This window comes from Lissotriton helveticus, chromosome 1_1 (genome assembly GCF_964261635.1).
Source record: "Lissotriton helveticus chromosome 1_1, aLisHel1.1, whole genome shotgun sequence".
Taxonomy (NCBI): domain Eukaryota; kingdom Metazoa; phylum Chordata; class Amphibia; order Caudata; family Salamandridae; genus Lissotriton; species Lissotriton helveticus.
Window position 1 is genome coordinate 1482097151 of NC_136057.1, and position 19638 is coordinate 1482116788.

Sequence of the window (19638 nt, forward strand, 5' to 3'; positions counted from 1 at the left end):
TTCACCTCCTTGCACCGGCACCTTCACTCCTCCAACACCGCGCCTGCTCCAAACGCGGTCTCACTGGATAGCGAGACTGCTGGTCTGTGTTCAAACAGCGGGACCGTTCCGCGACCCAGGCATGGCCGCCAATATATAAATTCGAAAAAGCTGCCCGCTTTAGGAAGGGCCCACAGCAGGTTGATTTTGCTCAATATCTTTTATTGGAGGTTGCCGTGTGCGAGTGATGAAAAGCTGCTTGCCAAATTCTCCTCTCTGGTCCGACGCGTTTCATGCCTCTCTGCATTTCATCAGGGACTAGGGATCATGGTTCTACGTGATGGCGCTGTATTATAAATGACGATTCAAGTCCCGCCTCAGTGGGCGTGGCCAACAGGCATCTTGGTACTTGCAGTCATATTGTTTCCCTAGTGGGTCCAGTGCCATCCGCAGTTCTAACAATGCTTAAATTACTCCACAGTGGGTTGCCGCATGAGTTCACCTCCTTGCACCGGCACCTTCACTCCTCCAACACCGCGCCTGCTCGAAACGCGGTCTCACTGGATAGCGAGACATTAACCTGGTATGTGAGGACTCTCCTACTGTATGCACACGCGTTGCATTTTCCACATGGCAAAAAACCTTTAGCTTCACGTAAAGTGCCTTTGGTGTTGATTATAGGATCCATATGACTGTGTACTAATTGATCCCGTATGGATCTAGATTTCTTAAATGTTATTTGGGGCCTAGTGGGTATTTCAGGACCGATAATATGATCTGTTTTAAGGACATGCCAATGTTTATTCATCACAGATCTAAGCCAGCCGGCATCCTGTGAGAATGTAGTTATCAATCTGAACTTCCCCTGATCAGTGGGAAAAAGCTTGCAAATTCATTAAAAAAAACATAGGTTTCACACATGTTATAGTTAGCTGGACATTTCACTCATACAAAACCTTTGAAATTCCCCTGTTATAGTTAGTTCAGCTAACTATAACTCGTGCGCCCGCAATGCACTGCTGATGACGTCACATATTACATCACTCATGACATGGTCAGTGACATCACTCATGACATCTCAAATGACACCACTGATGACATCACTGACGACATCATCCAGTGAATGTGTGTCTTTATGAAAAATAAATATTTAATATATATAATATTTTTATATATGTATATCTAAAGGTCGATAGAAGAATAAATGGGTAAATAAATGTCTAAATGGATGTTTTGTTTGTAAAATTGATTGTATAACTGACTTATTGAGTATATCTTAGTGAATACTTGTATTAGAAAGTAGTGTTTAAATATGTATATATCTGTATCAGTGTCTCAATTTGTGTATAAGTGGCTGCATGGGTTGGTGAGTAGCTACATGTCAATATGGGTTACTAGTTGGTTTTTTGAGTATCAGAATGAGTGTCTGTATGGTTTGGTGGGGGGTATTCCTTAGCGCACAGATGCATGAATGAGTGACTCACTGTTTGTATGTGTTTTGAAGACAGCATATGTGCAGGACTGTATGGGGTGATGAGTGTTTGTTGGGTGTGTTAGTGAGTGAATGACTGTCTCAATAATATATTTATGAGTAACTACATATGTTTTAAACTAGTATATGTGAGTATTGATGTATATAAGTGAGTATATGTGACAGTGAGAGATTGGAAGAGTTCCTGTATAAATAAGTATGTGTTTCTATAAGTGATTGTTTAAGACAGTAAGTATGTGTACATTTCTGTAGAAGTAAGTGCAGTGTTGTGTGTATAGCTGTATATGCAAGTAAATGGATAGTTTATTTGCATGTGTGAATATGTGTGTGAGTAACTCTATGGGTGAGTATCAGTGTGTAACAGGATGTATAGTTGTATGAGTACATATAATGAGTGAGTACATGTATGAGTGACTATATAGAACTGTTGGTGAATGAGTGGATGTGTATGTAGATGTTGGAATTACCTAATAGGTTGTTGTAACTGGTATTGGTATCTCCATTTAAAAAAAAATGTTAGTTTCTATTTTTGAATGTGTGTATCAAAGGTTATATTAGGGTGAGAGAAGGTCTGCCACTCTTTCACAAGGATGATGTCATCAGTGATGTCATTTGAGATGTCATGAGTGATGTCACTGACCATGTCATGAGTGATGTAATATGTGACGTCATCAGCAGTGCATTGCGGGCACGCGAGTTATAGTTAGCTAAACTAACTATAACGGGGGAATTTCAAAGGTTTTGTATGAGTGAAATGTCCAGCTAACTATAACATGTGTGAAACCTATAGTTTTTTTAATGAATTTACAAGGTTTTTTAAATGCTAATTCCTAACTATAACGTGTGTGAAACCCATGGTTTTTTCAGTGAATATATATATATATATATATATATATATATATATATATATATATATATATATATATATATATATATATATATTCAGCTCCAAGGTACCAAGTTAAACTCCGAAGCCAATCTAACAATCATCAACCTGACTGAGAGAAATTTATCCAAACATGAAGAAGAGACATAACAACTGGGCTTAACGTTCTGTAAGAATGAGAAATTGGAATATACTCAGACCAGGATTGATCTGTATAAACTAGTACGGAAAATCAAACTTCATAAATTCTTTAAATTGAAACCATCAACTGAAAAACTGAGAAAATCTGAAAGAAAATCTTCCAAACAAGCCACTGATATTCTTGCCACTGAAGACATCAATACCATAGAACTATTGGAAGGCATACGACTGGGACAGACACAGGAAGAATGTGCTGATGATATATCAAGGGCTAGAAGAGCTGGAATTAAACAACGGGCCCCTGTTACAGAGTTCAAGGCACCTTCCCAATTTAACCCACAAATGCCGTACGATGCCATCGACTGCTTTTCGGAGGCAGTAATCTTGGATCTCAAAAAGTTCAGAATGACGCAACAGCACAACAAGAAAAACAACAATTTGACCACCATGCAGGCCAATATAATCAAGGATATTGGAGCCATGGACGAGGTAATAGTAAAGCCCTCGGATAAGGGTGGGAACATTGTGCTACTGAGTAGACAACAATATTGCCAGGAGTCATTAAGACAATTAGAGAATCCTCATGATTACGTAAAAACGAACAAAGAGGAATATCTACTGAGTGTGGAAACATATCATGAAATCCTAAATAAATGGCGCAACAGACAAATGCTGGACATGGATAAATTCCTATTTTTAAGAAATCCTGAACCGATTGTACCCACATTCTACCAATTGCCCAAAGTACATAAAGACATGAAATCACCCCCTGGCAGACCGATAGTCTCTTCTAAAGGCGCACTTACTGAAAACCTTTCAATCTTTATTGACTCTTTCTTGGCACCTCATGTTATCGAGTTACAGTCATATGTAAAAGAAACTAAGGATTTCATTCATCAAATCGAGACAATTGTTTGGGACCCTAACTATACAATAATCACCCTTGACATTGCAAGTTTGTATACTTGCATTAAACATGAAAAGAGGGTTGAGGCAATACAATTCTTTCTTAACAAAAGACCAGCCAAATATATAGAACATGGGGTCATGATAATGGAATTGTTAGAATTCTGCCTAACTCATAATATTTTTATGTTTCAGGAGACTTACTACAAACAGATATCCGGGACTGCCACGGGAAACTGCTTCGCCCCCAGCTACGCGAATCTTTTCGTCGGCTGGTGGGAGGAGCAGGTGGCCCTTGCAGGAGACAATGCTAAATGGGCAACTCAGGTGGTAGCATGGAGACGCTATATTGATTACCTCTTCCTCGTATGGAGGGGCTCCTCCAGCGAGGCAGAGGACTTCATTTGCGCCTTAAATAGGAACAACCTGGGCTTAAGATTTACCAGCGAAATCAACAGTAGGGAGGTCCATTACCTAGATCTCAGGGTCTTCAACAATGGTGGTAACAAGTTGGAAACAACTCTATATAGAAAACCCACCGCTGGGAACAGCGTTTTACACGCTTGAAGCAGTCATCCCCCTAGCCTAGTCCGTAGCATACCATATGGAGAATTGCTAAGGATTAGACGCAATTGCTCGCGAGACTGCGATTTTTCCAAAGAGGCTAAGGAATCTATCAAGAGGTTTGAAACTAGAGGATATAACAGCACGCTTTTACAGAAAACTTACAGTAAAGTGGCAAAAATCCCTAGAGACAAGCTACTAGTGCCCAAGGAAAAGACGGGTGAACTCCTTCCTATCACCAATAAATTTTGGTTAATAACGACCTTTTCAGATGATGCTAATCATCTAAGGAAAATATTGACAAAAAATTGGAACATACTAAAAACTGATCCTGTAATAGGTAAGGATGTCCCGGACTGTCCGCTAATCACATTTCGGAAATTGAAATCAATCAAGGACACCATAGTCCAGAGTCATCTGATGCCACAGAAACCTAAAAACAGTGGAACCCTGAAAGAAATTAAAGGTTTTTTCCCGTGTGGGAAATGCCGAGCATGTGAAAACAGCCGAAGGATACTAACTTATAAAGTACCGGGTGAATCTAGAAATAGGAAGATCAACAAATTCATCACATGTTCAACTCCTTTTGTAGTGTACTGCCTATCCTGCCCATGCGGCCTTAAATATATTGGCAGCACAATAAAGAGTGTGAAACTGCGAGTCCTAGAACACCAACGGGCAATAACAAATGGGGACGTAACATACCCGGTTGCCCGTCATTTTGCAAAAACACACGATAGCAATAGGGATTTACTGCAGTATTGGGGTGTAGATCATGTACCTCCACAACCAAGAGGGGGGATAGACTTCTCAAATTAAGAAGACTAGAGTCACGTTACTATTTACAACAAGGGGTGGTGATGGACAGAGTCTCTGAATTAAGCAGAGTACTCTCACCCAGTCAAGAGATCAGGGCTAGATCCAACACCGTTTTTTAGCTCATTGCACCATCCCAGTTTCAGAACCTGGCTGTATGCAAATTAGTCTGTCCCTGGCCCAGTGCATCATGGGAACAGGGCAGACCAGACTACAAAAGCCAATTCTTACACTGGGAAGGAAACAAGCTTCCGGGGACCGGTTTCTGCCATTTCAGGCGTCTTCGGCCCGGCTTGCTTGAATCCTGATGGTGCAATGAGCAAGGGACTCACATCTGAGTATACCCTTCCACGCTTAGGGTGGACAAAATTATTTACAACAAGGGGTGGTGATGGACAGAGTCTCTGAATTAAGCAGAGTACTCTCACCCAGTCAAGAGATCAGGGCTAGATCCAACACCGTTTTTTAGCTCATTGCACCATCCCAGTTTCAGAACCTGGCTATATGCAAATTAGTCTGTCCCTGGCCCAGTGCATCATGGGAACAGGGCAGACCAGACTACAAAAGCCAATTCTTACACTGGGAAGGAAACAAGCTTCCGGGGACCGTTTTCTGCCATTTCAGGCGTCTTCGACTCAGACATGAGTCCCTTTCTCACTGCTCCATCAGGATTCAAGCAAGCCGGGCCGAAGAGGCTGAAATGCCAGAAACCGGTCCCCGGTAGCTTGTCTCCTTTCTGGTGAAGAATTGGCTTGGTAGTTTGGTCTGCCCTGTTCCCATGATGCACTGGGCCAGGGACAGACTGATTTGCATATAGCCAGGTTCTGAGCTGGGATGGGGCAGTGAGATAAATAACGGTGATGGATCAAGCCCTGATCTTTGGACTGGGTAAGAGTGGTCTGCTTAATTCAGACACTCTGTTCATCACCACCCTCTTTTCTGTATTGTTTTTGGCCACTATAGGTGTGGCAGGGTATACTCAGACATGAGTCCCTTTCTCACTGCTCCATCAGGATTCAAGCAAGCCGGGCCGAAGAGGCTGAAATGTCAGAAACCGGTCCCCGGTAGCTTGTCTCCTTTCTGGTGAAGAATTGGCTTGGTAGTTTGGTCTGCCCTGTTCCCATGATGCACTGGGCCAGGGACAGACTGATTTGCATATAGCCAGGTTCTGAGCTGGGATGGGGCAGTGAGATAAATAACGGTGATGGATCAAGCCCTGATCTTTGGACTGGGTAAGAGTGGTCTGCTTAATTCAGACACTCTGTTCATCACCACCCTCTTTTCTGTATCGTTTTTGGCCACTATAGGTGTGGCAGGGCATACTCAGACATGAGTCCCTTTCTCACTGCTCCATCAGGATTCAAGCAAGCCGGGCCGAAGAGGCTGAAATGCCAGAAACCGGTCCCCGGTAGCTTGTCTCCTTTCTGGTGAAGAATTGGCTTGGTAGTTTGGTCTGCCCTGTTCCCATGATGCACTGGGCCAGGGACAGACTGATTTGCATATAGCCAGGTTCTGAGCTGGGATGGGGCAGTGAGATAAATAACGGTGATGGATCAAGCCCTGATCTTTGGACTGGGTAAGAGTGGTCTGCTTAATTCAGACACTCTGTTCATCACCACCCTCTTTTCTGTATCGTTTTTGGCCACTATAGGTGTGGCAGGGTATACTCAGACATGAGTCCCTTTCTCACTGCTCCATCAGGATTCAAGCAAGCCGGGCCGAAGAGGCTGAAATGCCAGAAACCGGTCCCCGGTAGCTTGTCTCCTTTCTGGTGAAGAATTGGCTTGGTAGTTTGGTCTGCCCTGTTCCCATGATGCACTGGGCCAGGGACAGACTGATTTGCATATAGCCAGGTTCTGAGCTGGGATGGGGCAGTGAGATAAATAACGGTGATGGATCAAGCCCTGATCTTTGGACTGGGTAAGAGTGGTCTGCTTAATTCAGACACTCTGTTCATCACCACCCTCTTTTCTGTATCGTTTTTGGCCACTATAGGTGTGGCAGGGTATACTCAGACATGAGTCCCTTTCTCACTGCTCCATCAGGATTCAAGCAAGCCGGGCCGAAGAGGCTGCAATGCCAGAAACCGGTCCCCGGTAGCTTGTCTCCTTTCTGGTGAAGAATTGGCTTGGTAGTTTGGTCTGCCCTGTTCCCATGATGCACTGGGCCAGGGACAGACTGATTTGCATATAGCCAGGTTCTGAGCTGGGATGGGGCAGTGAGATAAATAACGGTGATGGATCAAGCCCTGATCTTTGGACTGGGTAAGAGTGGTCTGCTTAATTCAGACACTCTGTTCATCACCACCCTCTTTTCTGTATCGTTTTTGGCCACTATAGGTGTGGCAGGGTATACTCAGACATGAGTCCCTTTCTCACTGCTCCATCAGGATTCAAGCAAGCCGGGCCGAAGAGGCTGAAATGCCAGAAACCGGTCCCCGGTAGCTTGTCTCCTTTCTGGTGAAGAATTGGCTTGGTAGTTTGGTCTGCCCTGTTCCCATGATGCACTGGGCCAGGGACAGACTGATTTGCATATAGCCAGGTTCTGAGCTGGGATGGGGCAGTGAGATAAATAACGGTGATGGATCAAGCCCTGATCTTTGGACTGGGTAAGAGTGGTCTGCTTAATTCAGACACTCTGTTCATCACCACCCTCTTTTCTGTATCGTTTTTGGCCACTATAGGTGTGGCAGGGTATACTCAGACATGAGTCCCTTTCTCACTGCTCCATCAGGATTCAAGCAAGCCGGGCCGAAGAGGCTGAAATGCCAGAAACCGGTCCCCGGTAGCTTGTCTCCTTTCTGGTGAAGAATTGGCTTGGTAGTTTGGTCTGCCCTGTTCCCATGATGCACTGGGCCAGGGACAGACTGATTTGCATATAGCCAGGTTCTGAGCTGGGATGGGGCAGTGAGATAAATAACGGTGATGGATCAAGCCCTGATCTTTGGACTGGGTAAGAGTGGTCTGCTTAATTCAGACACTCTGTTCATCACCACCCTCTTTTCTGTATCGTTTTTGGCCACTATAGGTGTGGCAGGGTATACTCAGACATGAGTCCCTTTCTCACTGCTCCATCAGGATTCAAGCAAGCCGGGCCGAAGAGGCTGAAATGCCAGAAACCGGTCCCCGGTAGCTTGTCTCCTTTCTGGTGAAGAATTGGCTTGGTAGTTTGGTCTGCCCTGTTCCCATGATGCACTGGGCCAGGGACAGACTGATTTGCATATAGCCAGGTTCTGAGCTGGGATGGGGCAGTGAGATAAATAACGGTGATGGATCAAGCCCTGATCTTTGGACTGGGTAAGAGTGGTCTGCTTAATTCAGACACTCTGTTCATCACCACCCTCTTTTCTGTATCGTTTTTGGCCACTATAGGTGTGGCAGGGTATACTCAGACATGAGTCCCTTTCTCACTGCTCCATCAGGATTCAAGCAAGCCGGGCCGAAGAGGCTGAAATGCCAGAAACCGGTCCCCGGTAGCTTGTCTCCTTTCTGGTGAAGAATTGGCTTGGTAGTTTGGTCTGCCCTGTTCCCATGATGCACTGGGCCAGGGACAGACTGATTTGCATATAGCCAGGTTCTGAGCTGGGATGGGGCAGTGAGATAAATAACGGTGATGGATCAAGCCCTGATCTTTGGACTGGGTAAGAGTGGTCTGCTTAATTCAGACACTCTGTTCATCACCACCCTCTTTTCTGTATCGTTTTTGGCCACTATAGGTGTGGCAGGGTATACTCAGACATGAGTCCCTTTCTCACTGCTCCATCAGGATTCAAGCAAGCCGGGCCGAAGAGGCTGAAATGCCAGAAACCGGTCCCCGGTAGCTTGTCTCCTTTCTGGTGAAGAATTGGCTTGGTAGTTTGGTCTGCCCTGTTCCCATGATGCACTGGGCCAGGGACAGACTGATTTGCATATAGCCAGGTTCTGAGCTGGGATGGGGCAGTGAGATAAATAACGGTGATGGATCAAGCCCTGATCTTTGGACTGGGTAAGAGTGGTCTGCTTAATTCAGACACTCTGTTCATCACCACCCTCTTTTCTGTATCGTTTTTGGCCACTATAGGTGTGGCAGGGTATACTCAGACATGAGTCCCTTTCTCACTGCTCCATCAGGATTCAAGCAAGCCGGGCCGAAGAGGCTGAAATGCCAGAAACCGGTCCCCGGTAGCTTGTCTCCTTTCTGGTGAAGAATTGGCTTGGTAGTTTGGTCTGCCCTGTTCCCATGATGCACTGGGCCAGGGACAGACTGATTTGCATATAGCCAGGTTCTGAGCTGGGATGGGGCAGTGAGATAAATAACGGTGATGGATCAAGCCCTGATCTTTGGACTGGGTAAGAGTGGTCTGCTTAATTCAGACACTCTGTTCATCACCACCCTCTTTTCTGTATCGTTAGAGTCACGTTACATCATTGACCTAGACACTAAGACACCCTCGGAGATGAATAGCGGAGAAGAATTGACAGTACACTTGGAGAAATAATATCTTACACAATAATATCTTACAGAAGATCTTACAGAACAGTATAATGCAAATTTCATTTCAGTACTAGGAATGTTACTGAATAAGTATTCGTGACCTTGATTATGATTATGAATATGAATTTCTGTTGAAAAAGTTTTCTTGCCTTTCCTTTGAAAAAGATTTTGGCTAAAATCTTGTAAAAACCATGTGATAATCTGCAATCTTTGAAGAAATGCTTATAAATTCATCTCCTAATCCCGTAGTTACTACAGATATATTGTGTGATCATGATGTCATTATTATGGTTCAAAGTTCGTTATTACATGCAGTATGATGGCTGGTGTGGTGCCGATACACGGCTTTATGTCGCTTTCACACCGGCCCACAGCGGCCAATTTGCCGATACACGGCTTAAATTAAGTTTTTCGTTGAAACTTAACGCAAATCTGAGCGCTAAGTAATTATAAAACTTGTATATACACACATTTAATAATGGCCGCGCTTTTTGCATGTAAAATGAAATGTTTTTTGTTATGCCCTCATTGCTTTCCATGATTGCTTGCAATGACGTGTCGATATAGCCAGGAAATACGTGCTATGTGCTAAACACTGACGAAGGACTTGACGTCCGAAACGCGTCTGTTTTGTTTGCCGGATTAAAACCCTCTGATCACCCACCTTGGAGTGCTTTTACTTTGTTTGGAGAATGGAACAGAGTTTTTTAAGCTTAGATATATATATATATATATATATATATATATATACATATACACACACACACACACATTTACAAGGCTCCGCAAAAAATGGGGCAGGTAAGATATTAAAGTGAGGTTAAAGTTATTAGTCCTACTTTTATGTCTGACCTGTCCCTGTGTTTGCTTCTCAAAATCTGGTCACCCTATTTGAGTGGGAGTCTAGATGTAGCAGATAGCCCATTTCACCCTATGCTGTGTGCTAGTGCTTATATGAAGCTTTGATCTCAAGCGCCATCAGATATAGCCCACCTACCACAGATGAGGTGACAAGGTCTCTACTTTGCTCCTTCGCCCTCAGCCCCTCCCTAGTTTACTATGTTTCTCTGTTACGGCTAAAACTCTGTAAAGTGAGTGGTCAGTTTGAAGCTTTCAGACTGACACAACTGCAATGTATATTCATTCCCTCCCATGGAAAAATATCACTGGTCTCACCCAAACTGATTTGGTGGTACATGATCATTGGCTTCCGGGAAAGCAGGCCTGAACTATTTCTCTTGTCACGCTGATGCTTTACTGTAGAAGTGGACCTAGCTCCCGCTTAAAATTCCATCACAGTCTTGGTGTCTAACAGAGATGTGATGTCAACCCACCTTCAGCTGTGGGCTGCACGCCTCTGTGGGTTCATATAGAGGGAATCAGGCTGGACTCTTCAGACGCTTCCGTGTGCAAAGAACATGAATGCTGAAAACTTGAGAAAATAAATACAGTACATTTACATACAATTGCAACCACTCATATAGTCTCTTCACATTGTAATGGAAACACATGCACTGAGAACCCGTGAGTGAGTTTTCAAATATTCAGAGTCAGAATAGCTGCAGAATCCAGCAGAGAAAAACCAAGGGAACCATGCGAAAAAGTGTATTTTCCTACAGATCCAAATTGAAAACTAAGTGCACCCCTATAGAACCTGACCCCTAAGAATGTGAGTCACAACATTCAAAGACTTACTCAGAGAGGTGCTGGTTTTTGAACTCAGAACTCTGCCCAGTGTTCAAAATCAATCACAACAACAATTTAGGCAATGCTTTTACTCTGAAAAAGAAAAAAAGTACTTTAATTCACAGCCAGCTAGCAGCATTTACGAAATTTACAAATGTACACAAAGAAAATCAGATTTCTCTAGCCCCTTCCGGACTAGACATGAGACTAAAATGCCTCCAACAATGTTCAGACGATGCAAAGCCAATTTTCTACTGCATTTGTCACATGGTTTACACCATGCACCGGCGCCTGCGTCCTGTATTTGACACAGAATGCTCCAGGTCCTCACTACCGTATTTGTCTCATGATTTACCCACAATGCACCAGCCCCTCCATTGGCCCTAAAGCCAATCCAGCCTTCTCTACAAAGTCTATACAATGTTTCACTTGGTCTTTAAACACTTTTATAGTACTCCTGAAGTCCACACTATTTGGGTTGCCACACTCGCTGGTGCTGCTATAGTGCGCATGCCAATGCTTAATTGGAGTCGGTGGTTACCGGTAGGGGTCCCGCACTTATTTTTCTGTATGCACGCTTGTAGGGCGTGGGCACAGTCGGAAGGACGAAAGCGTCCTGTTTGTTTGGTGGGGTGTTGAGGAAATTGCGCACCATAGCAACAGGGCCGGCCTTAGGCATGTGCAAGCTGTGCACCTGCACAGGGCCACCAAACCCCAGGGGCCACCACACCAATATATATCCTTAATATATTAATCCTCTGAGGATGGATACATATTTGTGTGGCGGCCCCTGGCAGGGATTTGGCGGGCGACGGCTCTGTTCCACTTCTAAACACCCTGACCCCCCCTCTTCTCTGGCCTCCGCGCTCCGCCCCGCCGGGACCCCCTCTTCCGGGGGCCCCTACATAAGCTCCCTGCCCAGGGCCACCATGAGCCTAGAGCCGCCCCTGATAGCAATCACCCTCACCCCCAAACCCGGCAAAGCTGCTTACAACATCAGGGAGGTTTCCTTTGATTCCAGCTTGACTCCCCGGAAGTCACTCTAGTCCAGCCACCCACCTCCCCAAACCAAAGAACCCACCCCAGTGAGACTCTGATTCTCACTAGACATGGGGTGGGAGGAGCAAAGGCATAAAGCAAGTGTTTGTTTCCGTGTGCTGACATTTAAAAGTGCTTATCAGGTTTATGTTGTGTCAGCACACGGAAACAAACACTTAGGGGCAAATTTACAAGCCCCTTGAGCCACTTTTGCGACACTTTTCCCATGTTAAAACTGACGCAAAAGTGGCGCAAGGGGCTTGTAAATCTGCCCCTTACATATTTCCAGTGCTTAATTTCTGCTGGTGGTTTTCAGTGTTCAGCACGGGCACTTAATTGTCAACACCGATATTTATGACAGTCTGCCACACGGTGACACAGTTTGTCTGATTTAGAGAGGGGCACACCAGTTGTTTATTTATTCAAAATATATTAAAAATGACTAATAACTGCCGCCCAAGCAATTTTATTTACAGCTTTCTGGTCCTGTAACAGTTTGAAATGTCACACTTGTAGGAGTGTGATGGTTTGGAGTTGCGTTGGTGCTGTCGTTGGCAGCACTGGCAGGGGCAATGGGTAGTGCGAGCTGTGTTAACCTCCTGATGAGAGCATTGACACGTATTGTTTTTCAGATTAAGCACTGCATATTTCATAAACTCCCACATAGAACCAACTTTGTTGCACACCAGCAGATGTCTATACACAGAAGGGATGATCAAACCCTCTCAACACTAGGAATTTAAGGATAACCCCCCACTCGCTGCATGGATTTCAATGTGATTTGAGCCATAAAAGTTCATCTTTATTTCACCAATCACCTCACACATCCCAGACCAGGGGAGAAGGCTAAAGTTAGGCCCCAAGTCCCTGATAGGAGCAGGATAGAGCAAACCGGGGGAGTCAGGAACAAATGCCACAGTCAGTGCCCAAGGGCCCCCTCCACAGGCGGTGGCTTCGTCCCTTGCAGCAGGCCTGGCAGCACTTCTAGCGGGATGCAGGACTTGAGCTTCAGTTTCCAATGTGATGCGAGCTTGAAGCTCACTGGTCTTCCAAACACACAGGCGTTTTGTTGTTGTTTATAGTCAATGAGAATTCATGGCACAGTGAGCAGGGCAACTGCCCAGTATTTAGTCGCAGGCTGACCAATCATCTCCTCTGCAACATTCACATTTTGGGCACAAAATCGGGGCGCACGTGCACACTGTGTGGTCCCATCATGTCAACGTGCTGTTCAACAGGAGCTGCCCAAAGGTGTTTTGAACTAAATCCATGTGCATATTGGATATTTAATCCAGACTGGTCAGCAAAGTCCTTTGGCAAATAGATTCAGGTGGGATTAGAGGGAATCGCAACGAGCGCTCTGGTAACAGAAGCATGGGGCAAACACCAAGAAGCGCACGCAACAACCCCATCATTCACATATCAAACTCAACTACAGCGAAACCCTGGGGAACAGGAGTGGAGTAATGTTCCAGGGCCTGCTGCTGAGTCAAGCAAAGGCCCTAAACACTTTTACCTCTGAGACCTCCATTTTCAGTTTACATTGACACAGGGGAATCCCAGCATGTCTTCCTTGCTGAGCTCAGACAAACAAACTGACAAGGTAAACACAACTTCCTACGTCATACATGCAAAATGTACATGTGCCCTCTATCCATGCCTCACGCCAAAGGAGAGAAGGACCCAGTTAAGTAAAACTGGCACAATCTTTCATCTCAGAAAGCAAATAAGTATATAACCCCCTGAAGGAGACAGATACAAAAAAATGTGTCTGCTCCATCATGAATCCATGCTGGCACATTAATCATTCTCTGCGAGGGGGGCAATCTGGGTGCACCATCCTGATCTCAGAGCCAAACTCACAGGGCTTAATCCCAGTTGAGAGAGACTCCTCAAGGGAAATGTTAAATGAGTAAAATCAAAAAGTCTGCAATGACATTCAAGTGCCCCGCTGTCAGATTCGAGGGCCATGAAAGGTGGCATTTCAGTCCCAGCAGAGGAGATTCCGTTGCATGATTGGAGACTGGTAAAGGTTTGCTGGGGGCTGGTCCTATTAAAATGACACGAGGTAAACTATTGTCATGAGGGTGATTAATGTTTGCTGGGGTCCGATCCCTTTGAAGTGACTTGAGGTGAACTTTTGTCTAGAGGGTGGTGAAGGTTTGTTGGGAGGATGATCTTACTGAAATGAATAGAGGTGACTTCTTGACTTGAGGGTGGTGAAGGTTGGCTCGAGGTTGGTCCTATTGAAGTGCCCCGAGGTGAACTTTTGTCTTGAGGAGGTGAAGGTTTGTGGGGAGGACGATCCCATTGAAAAGAACAGAGGTGAGGTCTTGTCTTGAGGGTGGTGAAGGTTTGTTTGGAGGATGATCTTACTGAAATGAAAAGAGGTGAGTTCTTGACTTGAGGGTGGTGAAGGTTTGTTGGGAAGATGATCCACGTGAAGTGAATAGAGGTGGACTATTATCTTGAGGGTGGTTAAGATTGGCTGAGGGTTGGTACTATTGAAGTGACCTGAGGTGAACTATTGTCTTGAGGGTGGTGAAGGTTTGCTGAGGCTGATCCTTTGAAAGTTGCTTGAGGTGAACTATTGTCTGTAGGGTGGTGAAGGTCTGTTGGGAGGATGATTCCACTGAAGTGAATTGAGGTGAACTATTATCTTGAGGGTGGTAGCGGCTTCCAGGGGATTGATCCTACTGAAGTGAGTTGAGGTCAACTATTGTCGTGAGTGATGTGATAGTTTGTCGGGAGGATGGTTCCATTGAAGTGAATAGAGGCACACTGTTGTCTTGAGGGTGGTAAAGGTTGGCTGAGGGTAAGTCCAATTGACTCGGGGTGGACTATTGTCTTGAGCATGGCAACGTTTTGCTGGGGGCTGATCCTAAGGAAGTGACTCAAGATTAACTATTATCTTGAGGGTGGTGAAGGTTTCCTGGAGACTGATCCTACTAAAGTCACTCAAGGTGATCTCTTGTTTTGAGGGTGGTAAAGGTTCGTTGGGAGGGTGACCCCACTGAAGTGAATTGAGGTGAACTATTGTTTGGAGGGTGGTGGGGGTTTCTTGTGGGTTGATCCTATTGAAGTGAGGTGAATTATTGTCTTGAGGGAGGTGAAGGTTTGTGGGGAGGGTGATCCCATTGAAGTGAATAGACATGTACTCTTGTCCGGATGGCGACGAAAATGCCCTGGGAGATTGTATCTCTGGAGGGTGATGGGCACTTGTTTGACAGATGATCGGTTGAAGTGACTTGAAGGCGAGGAGGATTTGCATCGCAGCGAATGTAGATGGACTGTCTGATCTGTAGGGTGGTAAAGGTTGGCTGCGAGATTGAACGTGTCGAAGTCAGTGGGCGGCATCTTGGCTCGCTGACGTGACAATCAGGAGCCCCAGGAGAGTGTCCGCCTCCAAATGACAATGATTTGAGGTGCGTGCCACTCCCCGTGTGTTCTGTGATCGCCAGAGCTCCTTCGATTGCTCTGTGTGGGCACTGCCCCCTCTCCTGCCTTAAGGGTGTCAGACCGAACTCCCTCCGCCCCGGGTGAGAATCTCTGTTGACCCCTGCCCGTGACCTGGAATTAGCATTTATCGGCCGAGGGTTGCTGGAATAAATGTTTCAGGAGGCAGGCTCATTACGAGGGGTGCGTGAGCCGAAGGGACGCGTCGTGAGGACGTGAAATGAGTGGCGAATGCAGTGTGCACACAGAGGGGCTCGGAGCGCCGAGCCTGATAGAGCTCTCCAATGCTTTTCAGGAAAAGAAAGGAACGAGAGACTAATACGGGCCAGGATCTGTAGAAGGGGTCTCTGTCCCCGAGGGGCCGGAAGTAGGTGCACCGTGCCCTTAACCCCAAAAAAGTGCGAAGCACTTGACTCCCCAAGACCGCATTGGGATGCACTCTGCTCCCCAGCACCCTAAAGTGTTATGCACTCTCTGGTCTACTAGCCCAGTGCTTTAAATGAGCCAGTACTGAGTACCAACACTTTTCTTTATTTTGAGAAGGAGAGTACCTGCACTTCTTAAGAGTGGCGTGACACTTTTAATTGGAGAGTACCCGCTCTTCTCAGAAACAAGCAGGTACTCTGTTACAGGAAACCTGCACTTGTATTTTTCCATTTCAAGCACCGCTGAAGACCTAAAGTGGGGCAGCAATCTGCCCCTAAGATCCAAAAGAGGTTGTACTCTGCTCCAAATCCCAAAGCAGGATGCGCTCTACTCCCCACAAACACAACCTGTGACACGCTCTGCCCCAAGGCCCAAAGGTGGAATTCAGTTCGCTACCAAGCCCTCAAAGTGAGATGCACTCTGCTCACCATCACTAAGAACGCATTTTTCTCTAGGCTCCACGTCAGGGTCCAAAGAATGGGATTCCCCCCTCAGGCCCACGAAGAAGGTTCGTTCGGCCCCCATCCTCTGGATCCACAGATATGTGCATATTCTTACCAAGGGCCACACTCTGCCCTCTCCTCCTGTTGCCTGAATGGGTGTTTTATGCCCCCATGTATAAGGGACTGCCACCACTGGATGCCTCTAGTCCTCACCCTGCTCTCTTCCACCACTTTACACTCCTGTCTCATAATTATACTCCTGGAGGTTCTATTTCATCCCTGCTTTCTTCCTTTCTTACTGTTTTCCTAACTTTCTCTTCCTCCTTCTTCCCTTTACTGTTTTTTTTCTCTTGGCCTAGGCTCAAATATAATGATAAAAAACATGTCCCCATTCTGAAAAGTTAATACTGCTGCACACTACCTGATACCACCGGCTAAAATTAAGCACTTCTCTGACCCAAGGAACCCCAGAGGACGCTCTAAGCCCAGGTATGCACTTTGTCTTCCTCAAGTACCCACGAAGGGTGCTTTCTGTCCCCATGGGTTAATTGCACTCATGGTTAATGGGGAAAGCGGACTGGCACTAAACATGAAAAAATTAAAAACTAATAAGTATAGGACCTGATCAAGTCTCTAAAAACTGAAAACAAAATTTTTCTCGAGATTCTGGAGTTTGCAAGAGGCACCCACCCACCGACCCCACCAACCCAGATGCCGCAGCCCAAAACCTCAGACAGTGGATCGACGACTGCGCCAACACCCTCGCCCCGCTCAAGAAACCCTCCAACAGCCACGCCAACAAGAGAGCCACCTGGTTCAACGTCGAGCTCCAGACCTCTAAACGCGCTTCCGGAAACTGGAGAAGACATGGCTCCACGAACGCACACCGGACAACCACGAAGCCCACAAGGACGCCACCCGCAGACACCACCACCTCATCAGATTAGCCAAGAGATCCTCCTTCAAAGACTGCTTGGATAACAACACACGACAGCAAGGAGCTCTTCAGCATCGTAAAGGAACTCTCCAACCCCAGCGCCAATGCCAACGACATCCCACCCTCACAAGAACTGTGCGACTCACTAGCCATCTTCTTCCACCGCAAGAGCGTTGACATCCACGACAGCTTCAACACCACGACCGCACCGACTACGCCAGAGTCCACCTCCCCTGTGAACACCACCAGCGCCAACCGCCTGACCTCCTGGTCCAACATCAACGACGACGAGACACGCAAGGTCATGAACTCCATCCACTCAGGATCTCCGTCTGACCCGTGCCCACACCACGTATTCAACAAAGCAGATGCAGCCATCGCACCCCAACTACGGAAGGTCATCAACATCTCCTTTGAAACAGCGACATTCCCAGAAAGCTGGAAGCACCCTGAAATCAACGCCCTCCTCCAGAAGCCCAAAGCGGACCCCAAGGACCTCAAGAACTTCCGGCCCATCTCCCTGCTCCCGTTCCTGGCAAAGGTCATCAAGAAAGTCGTCAACATGCAACTGGCCCACCACCTGTAAGACAACAACATCTTGGACCCGTCCCAGTCCGGATTCAGATGAAACCACAGCACCGAGACAGCCCTCATCGCCGCCACAGACGACATCAGGCGCCAACTAGACAATGGCGAAACATCAGCCCTCATCCTCCTGGACCTGTCAGCTGCCTTCGATACAGTCTGCCATCGCACTCTAAAGACACGCCTCCTAGAAGCTGGAATCCAGGAGAAGGCTCTTGACTGGACCACGTCCTTCCTCTCTGGCAGAACCCAGAGCGTCCGCCTCCCACCCTTCCGATCCAAAGCCACCGACATCATCTGCGGCGTCCCCCAGGGCTCATCCCCCAGCCCAACACTGTTCAATGTCTACATTGCCCCCCTCGCACAAGTGGCCCGCCATCACGACCTCAACATCATCTCCTACGCTGACGACACCCTCTCCATGTCTAAGCAGGTCAACGCCATCTCCTCCTCCTGCTACAACACCCTCCGAATGCTCCGCAGGATCTACAAGTGGATCCCGACCGAAACAAGAAGAACGGTGACACAGGCCCTCGTCAGCAGCAGACTGGACTACGGCAACGCACTCTACGCAGGAATCCCAGCCAAACACCTACGACGACTACAACGCATCCAAAACGCCTCCGTCCAAGTGATCGTCAACGTCCCCCGCCGCAGCCACATCACCCCCCACTTGAGAGACCTACACTGGCTCCCCATCAACAAGAGGATCACCTTCAAGCCCCTCACCCACACACACAAAGCATTCCACAACGCCGAACCAGCCTACCTGAACAGCAGACTCAGCTTCCACACCCCCACCCGCCAGCTCTGCTCTGCCAGCCTCGCCCTCGCCGCTGTCCCCCACATCCAACGAACGAACTACGGCGGCAGTAGATCCTTCTCATACCTCGCCGCCAAGACCTGGAACACCCTCCCTACCCACATATGGCAGACCCAAGACCTACTCGCCTTCAGAAGACTCCTCAAGACCTGGCTCCTCGAGCAGTAGCAGCACCCCCCTCTCCCCTCAGCGCCTTAGGACCCTCATGGGTAAGTAGCGTGCTTTACAAGTACACTGATTGATTGACAAGGTAAAAGCATCAGGGTTCTCTGCGGACCTGCATCTTTCTTTGGACGAGCAGGCCATGTTCTCATAATGATAACGATTGAGGCATTGAAAATTGGCTTGACATGACATGTGCTCATAAATGTTCAGAATTTTAATTTCTGGAGTGAGAGTGGTATTAGGAGCAGCTTTCCAATGCTTTATTGATACCTCTCATGAGATGGCACTGCACTTATAATGCATTGTGGTGTTAGGGTGACAACCCCACTCCAGGTCATTACAGACACTGACTCCAGACCTGAACTTTTCTCATTGTTTTCACTGTGTTAGTATAAATAGTTCAAAGTAAGCAAAGAAGGAATACAAACGCTAGAATGCACTAGGTTATTGCACAAAAGTCCAGGACCGAAAACAGTGTCCGTATTGACATGAATAGAGTTGATCACCCTACTTGGTATGATAGCTTAGTTCAAGTTTAGCACACTTTTAAGGGTTGACAGCTGCCTCCAGTTGTCAAAAATAGGCAGTGTTGTCCATCAAACCATCAATCGCTTAATGATCACCCATGAAAGGTTACGTCCATCAGCACAACTGATAGTAAGCAATGTTCTAAACAGAGAGCCAATGGTACATAATCAATTTGTCAACAGCATTTTGATCCTTCTGAATGATAGGTCATCATCCAGACAGAATAAACAGATGAGACAAGTAGCCAGGAGTGATTCAGTCAAAGCTGAGTCAATAAATAAGACTCCAAAATGG